Below are 8235 nucleotides of genomic sequence, written 5' to 3'. Positions count from 1 at the left end.
GGAGAAATTATGGTAACTTTAAGATTTACAGATTTCCCAGAAATTTGAGAGTAACAAGGACTGGAAAATCATGTGGAACTTTAAATTAAAATCACATTTCCTTGTCCTTCCTTTATGTCTCCTTTTTTTGTTGTTGTTCTTTCTTTTATTTCTTCTATCTTTTTTTTAAAGAGAGAGAGAGAGAAGAGAGAGAGAGAATTTTTTAATATTTATTTTTAAGTTTTCGGTGGACACAACATCTTTATTTTATTTTTACGTGGTGCTGAGAATCGAACCCAGCACCCCGCGCATGCCAGGCGAGCGCGTTACTGCTTCAGCCACATCTCTAGCCTTATTTCTTCTATCTTGATGAAAGAAAGCACACAAGTTCCAAGAAAGAAAGAGGAGAAATACTTCTCTCTACCAATCCACATATGCAATTCCAGGTCTTCTGGGTGGAATTGTTCCAGACACAAGGCTTGAGCCAACGAAGCAAACTCAAGAGCTCCTGGAGGAATTTGTGATAAGCAGAAATTCCGGTTTGCTTTTGTAACCAATGCTAAGAAAGATTTTGGCATTTCTGAGCAACTTCCCCCAGTGCCTGTGAAAAACCCATGGGGTCTGAAGAGGAAGGAAATGCCTTTGGATTTTGGTCACATGTCCAAAGAGCTTAGAGCAATCATCTTGAGGTCTTGAAGATTCCCAAGAGAGTAAGCATTTATTTTAGAGACAATCTGACTACAGGATGACGAACAACGGGGATATGTACAAAGAGCTTCTCACAGGTATGTGGTTTTCCTTGACTTTTGATTGCATGCCAGCAACAAAAGGGGGATTGGGAAGACATCCTTGTTTTTCCAGAAAAGTATCAAGAGGTAGATAGCATTGCTAAAAACTGAGGGATTATGAAAAAAACTTATTTCCTCAAAGTAACTCATTTTAGAACTTCAACCATAGACAGTGGCCTTACATGGTGGTGAACTAGCATTTGTTTTTATATTACCCAACAAGCTCCTGCCCCCTGTTGCTTTTATCTTTTCACCTAAACCTAATAGCTTAAGCAGCACTTAAGAATTTGGAATCCCCACATGTATCCTCAGATAGGTGCTTCAGTAACTACTGAGCAGAATTTGCTATGCAAATTATTATAGTGCTTAAAATGCACCTCCACAGTCAGGCATGGTGGTACATGACAGTAATCCCAACAACTTGGAGGGCCTAGGCAGGAGGGTTGTAAATCTGAGGCTGGCCTCAGCAACTTAATGAGGCCCTAAACAACTTAGCAAGACCCTGTCTCAAAATAAAAACTAAAACTAAACTGTGAAAAACCCATAGGGTCTGAAGAGGAAGGAAATGCCTTTAGATTTTTGTCACTACGTGACTGCATGACCAATGTAATTCTGCAACCTGTACACGCAGAAAAATTAGAAATTATATCCCATCTGATTCAAATGTATGATATGTCAAGATCATTGTATTGTCATGTGTAACTAATTAAAAAAATGGCCTGGGATGTGGCTCAGTGGTTAAGTGACCCTGAGGTTAATGCCTGGTACTAAAAACAAAACAAAAAAATGTACCTCTATGTTCAGTCTAATAAAGTCTCTAAAATAGTATATCCAAGTTTAGAGTTAATTTTCATGTTGACCACTGCAGTGGTTCTTGATAGGATTTCACCACGTCTCTGATGTTCTGGGAACAAGCAGTTAGAAAGAAGGGGTAGAATTCCAGACAGAACTCTGGACTACATTACAGGGTCCATGGGGTGCCTTTGGGGTGCAGGCATCTACAACTGTGTTTGCACCAGCTCTGCTGAGGTGCTTAGAGCACTAGATTTGAGATCATACTGTCATACTGCCTGGATTTTTATTTTTTTATTTTTTATTTTTTGGTACCAGGGTGCTTTACCACTGAGCCATATCCCCAGCCCTTTTTAATTATTTTTTTTTTAATTTTGAGACAGGATCTTGCTAAATTGCTGAGGTTGGCCTCAAATTTGCAATCCTCCTGCCTCAGCCTTCCAAGTTTCTGGGATTATAGGCATGCACCACCATGGCTGGCATAAGGCCTGAATTTAAATCTCAATCATACATACCAATTACTAGCTGAGCGCAAAGTCATGATAATTCTCTGGTCTCCTGTTCTCTTATGTAAATCTCTGTGGAGAGTTATGTGGCAGGACTATAAGTTGTGAAGTTCTAAGCAATTCTGAAGCACTTTTCTGGGCAGCAAGTCCTGTAGGCCCCTTAGATTAACTAGAGCACAGACTCTGGCTTATTTCCTTTTCTCATCTTCCCCATCCCCACCCTAATATTCATATGATAGCACTGTCATGAAACTTCCAGTTGAGTGCTATGGCACTTCCTGATCTCCCAGCTACTTGGAAGGCTGAAGCAGGAGGATCATCTGAGTCCAGGAGTTCTGACCCTATCCTGGACAATACAGTGAGACTTTCTCTCAAAGCAGAACAAAATAAAAAAAACTTCCAAGGGTAGAAATGGAAGCATCCAGTCCTATCAGTTCCACAGACAAAGCCTAGAATAATTTATAAAAAAAATAAGCTATTCATGGTTGAAGTCCTAGCGAGCTTCCAACTGAGACAGAGTACTTTTTCACAGATGGTGAGGGGATCGTTATTTGAAAGGGTATTATACTCCTTGGAAGTGTGAGTCAGAAGTTTGGTAAGAATTACAAGCTTTGTTTTTAAAAACCCTCCCCAGGATTTCTTCCCACATTTTAGGCTTCCCATAGTTCCTTAGTCCCTGCCCTTTTCAGGAATGCCTTTGAAGGATGCTGGTAAAACCCCAGGGATCATAGAACTTGGAGAAGAAATTCAGGAGTTCCCCTCAGGTCTGATACCCCTTGTAAAAGTGACCAGAGTAGACTTCTGTTCTCAGAGTTAAGCTTACCACCTGTGGGGAAACTTATTTTGATTTGGCTGCTGCACTCTGTATTAGGCCCTAGTGAAACCCTGAGGTCAAACATTGCTGTTCACTGCTGGTCCAATCCTGCCCCTCAGAGAACAGGGGCAAAGGGTATGTCTGTGCGGGGAGTGTCTGCTTAGCTGTGGTGACCTTGACAGGTTTTTTTTTTTTTTTTTTTTAAATATTTATTTATTTTTTTTGTTTTCGGCGGACAACATCTTTGTTTGTATGTGGTGCTGAGGATCGAACCCGAGCTGCACGCATGCCAGGCGAGCGCGCTACCGCTTGAGCCACATCCCCAGCCCCAACCTTGACAGGTTTGTGAGCTCATTGTTTTCTGTATTGACACAAGAGTAGAGATTGATTTGATAACTGAGGGTTGGGGCTAATTCCAATTTCCTCAGTAGTGCTTTGGTGCAAAGACAAAGAGGAGGAGGTGACCAAATCATTAGAAATTAAGGCTGAACTCAGATAGGTCATGCTAACTCTTCAGAGTATGGTCCTTGGGACCAGTAGCATCAACATCACCTTGGAACTTGATGAATTCTTGGGCCCCTCTCCAGACCAAGTGAATCTAAAACTCTCGTGGTGGAACCCAGCAATTCATGGTGTAACAAGCCTTCCAGGTGATCTTGAGTCATGCTAATATTTGAGAACTTTTAGGTAGCTGGTCTGCCATGAGCAAGTAGATGGGAGAAGGAAAATGAAGGTTGGTGACTTAGAGAGAGGACCTCACAATATAGGGGACCACAGAGAACCTTATCAAAACAGACAAAAATCTGGAAAGTGGTAACTGGTGTGCCAAATCTTCCCCACCCACAGTTAATTAAAAATCCTTATTTCAAAATCATGACACACCCACACCTTGTTGACCATGTCATCAAGACCCTCCCCTTGTGACTAGGTCATCACTGACTCTCACACAAGAAATTTGCTGAGGGTTATATAAAGGTTAAAACAAACAAACAAACAAACAAAAAACCCAAATGAAAAAACACTTAAGGAGGGAATGTGAAACTTAAGCAAGAACAAAGGAAACTCAAACCCTTAAAAACCCCAGACTCTGGTGGGCACTTTGAAAGGCACCTGTAATCCCAGCAACTTGGGAGGCCGAGGCAGAAGATTACAAGTTTGAGGCCAGCCTCAGCAACGTAGTGAGACCAGGTGTCAAAATAAAAAATATAAAAAGGGGCTGGGATGCAGGTCAGTGATAGAATGCCCCTGGGATCAACCCCCCAGAACTGCAAAACAAACAAACAAACAAACAAAAAGTAGACTCTGTGAGAACCTCCATTCCCTTTGGAGGTAGTCCATGCAGTGCCTATACTGTATGTCCCCCTCATTTCTCACTTTGCTAATAAGCTCTTGTTACACTCAGTGCAACTCCTTTGCAATATTTCCTGCAGGATCGCAAGAACTGGTGCCTATGGACCCCCTCTGCCACTTTGGCTCCATAGATGTATCTCCTCTGCAACAAGAACTACTGGGTTAGAGCCATACTTTACTATCCTATTTGTACACTCAGATATTTATTTAAAATGCAGATTCTGGGGTGGACACAGGATTCCTTGGGGCTGGGGCTGGGGTGGAGCTTAGTGGTAGAATCCTTGCCTAGCTTGCGCAAGGCTCTGAGTTCCATTCCCAGTGCTGATAATAATAATAATAATAATACACAAAAAGAAAATTGTAAAAGTGAAATAAGTAAATGTTTTAAAAACTTTAGTTCTTTATAATTTCTTCAAGGTTAAGAAAGTTTTTTCAAAATTATATCTAAGAAGCCTTTTTTTTACTATCTTAGAATGTTATTGATTTGGACTTGCAGACTTCAACTCCTACAGCATTTTGTTTAGTTATATATTCGATATTTATTTCTATGTAACATACACTCACCTATGGATATAAATCTGTCTCTCTGCAAATTATTGATCAAGGGCAAGGACTATCCTTATACAACTTGTTGATGTGAACATCACTTAGAACAAAAGCTGAAACAAAGTAGGTACTCAACAAATTTGTATGGAATTAATTAACAAATTAATGCATGGATTTCAAACAGCTATAAATTCACTTACTAATACCTCAACTATCTTGGCATTTAGTTCCTTCTTCCCCATTGTTCTATCCTCTTAAATTTAAAAACATTGTTCTTGTTGTTTTAATTCAGAAGCTATATTTAGCCTTATTGCCAGGTTGTCCAAGATTTTGCAGCCTGGTACAGCTCTGTTAGTGCTTGTTATTTTGGTGCCCCTTTCACTCTCAAAAGTGTCCTGATTTGGTTGATAAATTATGTATGGTATCTTTCTTATGTCACCTTCCTTCTTTTTTTCTTATCTTTCATACAGTCTTTATTAATAATTTATTAACAAAATAATCTATATTTGATTTTGAATTAATCTATTATAAGCTTACAAACTTTGTATTTTTTAAAATAATTTCTGACAGTGTATTTCTACCTTCCTTCTTTTTGTTCAGAACAAACCTAAGATGTTCTTCCTGTTGTTACCAGTATGTTTTATGAACCTCAGTTGCATCAATGGCACTATTTTTATAGGCACGTGTCCTTTTAATGTTTATCCTAGATAATGTGTGCTACAGTTTCTCTCTACATCTAGAAAAGCCAAATAAAAGGTGGTATGTTCAAATGATTTACTAAAGGCAGGAAGATCAGAATCAGGTGGCACTACCAAAACATTACTTCTATAAACTACCAGGAGTGTCCTGGACTCTCCTTCCCTGGAGATCTTGAGACATAGGCTTAGAAATCCTCTGCCTTGTATTAGACATAGACCTACTTCAAGATCCTGATGGCCTTTGGAAGTTGCTCCCTGGTCTGAGATTCTTGAAAAAAAATTTTTGGTATTAGGGATTGACCCAATGGTTATTTTACCACTGAACTACATCCCCAGCCCCTTAAAGCCTTGCTAAATTGCCAAGCTGTCCTTGAACATGTTATCCTACTGCCCTATCCTCCTCCTGAGTTTCTGGGATGACAGGCATGTGCCACTGTACTTGGCTCTCTAAATAATTTTAAGTTTAGACTAGTAGTAAAGGCCTGTGGGGTGATACTGAGGGCAAGGATCAATGAATGATCCTAGAATGGATTAATCTGCAGGTCCAGAAATCTTGGTATCAATTAGGAAAGGAGCAAATGGGTAGCAATCAATCTAGGCACTCTTAGTGAAATTGCAGGGTCCATTTTTCTCAAGCTGCCTTTTCTAACCTCATTTGCAAAAGTTAAGGATAGTAGCAGTCTATGCCATGTTCTGCCTGAGTTCTACTTTCACTCTTCACTCTTCTACTTATAAAACAGCTAATGTAGCTTCTAGGATTCGAAACACCAGGATGATAAAAGCCCCATCTACTCTGAACTAAGTAAACCACTGTGTTGCGTGGCCATTTATTGAAAGTCAAGCCTTTCTGGTTTTGATGACTTGCACTTCTGCTCCCCAACCCTTACCACACCTTATCTCTTCCAATTTCCGTCAGTATCAGATCCTATTGCACAAGTAAAACTCTGCTTCAGTGAACTACAATATCTTTCAGCTTGCCTCTTGGTTTTGCTGAAAAAGACCTAGGAATTTGGATATGTCTCTAGCCTACCAATATAGTCAAGAGGATCTCTTCAGCTCTCTCAGCAACACAGAATAGCTCTTCCTCTGCCATACTTCACTTGGTTCCATGTTCCCTCAGTTCAGTTTTCCAGGAGTCCAGGGAAGTCCTGTTGTGGGTAACATACCCAGAGGCTGGTGGTTCAATGCTCAGTAACAAGGTTTTGACCTGAGTAACTCTGTTGACAATTGGGCCATTAATTGAATTCCAGGTTTCAGATGAGGAAAATTGACCTTATCTGGCAAATGGCAGAACTGAAATTTGAAGCCAGGTTTTGCTGACAACAAAGATGAGCCTACTGGACTGGGATTGTAGCTCAGGGGTAGAGTGCTTGCCTAACACATTTGAGGGACTGGGTTTGATCCTCAGCACCACATAAAAAACAAATAAAATAAAGGTGTTGTGTCCATCTACAACTAAAAACATTTAAAAATAAGATGAGCCTACTTCAGGTTAGATCTGCCCAAGAATTTCCCATCCTTTTTTTCTTACTCCAGGAAAGGGGTGGTTTGAAAAGATCAGGTACTCCCCTGAGATTTTTTAGATGGGTTTAGAGAATGCATAGGCTCTAAGTTTCTTAGATTCCAGGAAATGAGCAAATACCATCTGTTGAGAGTTGCAGTGGGAAACAACTTGTATTAGGCTATGTAGAATGTTGTTGGGGAGAGACTCAGACCCAAGAAACAAACTCAGGATCCTGGCAGGTGGAAGAAGATGCGAGATGCAGTTGAGATAGTAGATATGCTTTATTCAGAGGCAGCAATTGCCCTTAGCTAGCCCCCAGCTCCGGCTTCAGCCCCTAGCCAGTTTCATTTCACTCCTCTGAGTCTTTTCCCTGGGCCTTTTTTATATCCAGGCCACACAAAGAAGGTCCACTGCCAACAGGTTGCATCAGTGGAGCCATGCTCACAAGCAAATGTTTATAACCTTGAGTTCATACACTGAATCAGAGTGTTTATGACCTTGACTACACAATGAAAACAGTCCTCTGGAAACCTCAGCAAGGGAGTCTTAACTATAGTCATTTTGGACCTGCCCTATCACTGTTAAAAGTTAGGTCCACTTGTGGGCTATGTTGGCAGAGTCAAAGAACAAATTCCACATTGACAGCCTTTCATAAAAGAGATCATTTTTTCTGTAGATTTCTTTCCCCTTCTTTCTTTCTTTCTTGCTTGCTTGCTTTGTGTGATGCAGAGCCTTGTGCATGCTAGGCATGTGCTCTCCCACTGAATTACATTCCCCACCTGTAGATTTTCCTAAAGGTGCAGTACAGGCATCTACACAGCATGTCAAATAGTAAAATTGGGCTGAGAATGTAGCTTAGCGGTTGAGTGCCTGTCTAGCTTATGTGAAGTCCTGGGTTTGTTTCTCAGCACTGCAACTAAAAAAAAGAACAAATAAAATAACACCCCCCCTCCAAAAAAACAGTAAAGCTTGATAAAATCCCTCTTCTCTTATTCATCTCCTTAAAGTCTCCACAACCAGATTCCAATCTTGTTTCTTCCTATCCCATTCTTGCATGCTTTACTCCTCAATCCAGGCTGTTATCTCTGCTTCTTTCTCGACAAACCTAAAAACCTTTGTCCTTTGCCTTCAGGTTTTGGGGATACATGTAACCCCTCCTGAATCTGATCTCTCATTCTGGCTATATTTCTCCTGTAGGGAGAACACTCTCCCTGAACTCTGATAAATAATATTCTTCTTGTTACATTTATGTGGCTTA

General features: G+C 40.5%; 1 protein-coding gene across 4 annotated transcripts in view; it reads left to right on the top strand.

Annotated features, from left to right (window-relative positions):
• The first annotated feature begins 318 nt into the window (after nucleotides 1-318).
• Nucleotides 319-8235, top strand: part of LOC107159273 (toll-like receptor 13) — a 29328-nt gene continuing 21411 nt past the window's right edge. For 3 of the 4 annotated variants that reach the window (XM_048797462.1, XM_048797463.1, XM_048797464.1), the window contains exon 1: nucleotides 319-764. The gene's annotated coding sequence lies outside the window, so the exon portion shown is untranslated. Of the gene's footprint in view, nucleotides 765-4309; nucleotides 4391-8235 lie in introns of all 4 variants that reach the window. The other variant, XM_048797465.1, reaches the window with a different exon arrangement.

The sequence above is a fragment of the Marmota marmota genome, unplaced genomic scaffold (assembly GCF_001458135.2).
Source record: "Marmota marmota marmota unplaced genomic scaffold, marMar, whole genome shotgun sequence".
NCBI classification, from domain to species: Eukaryota; Metazoa; Chordata; class Mammalia; order Rodentia; family Sciuridae; genus Marmota; species Marmota marmota.
Note: the sequence above shows the minus strand (reverse complement) of the source record. Positions and strands in the feature narration are given on the sequence as shown.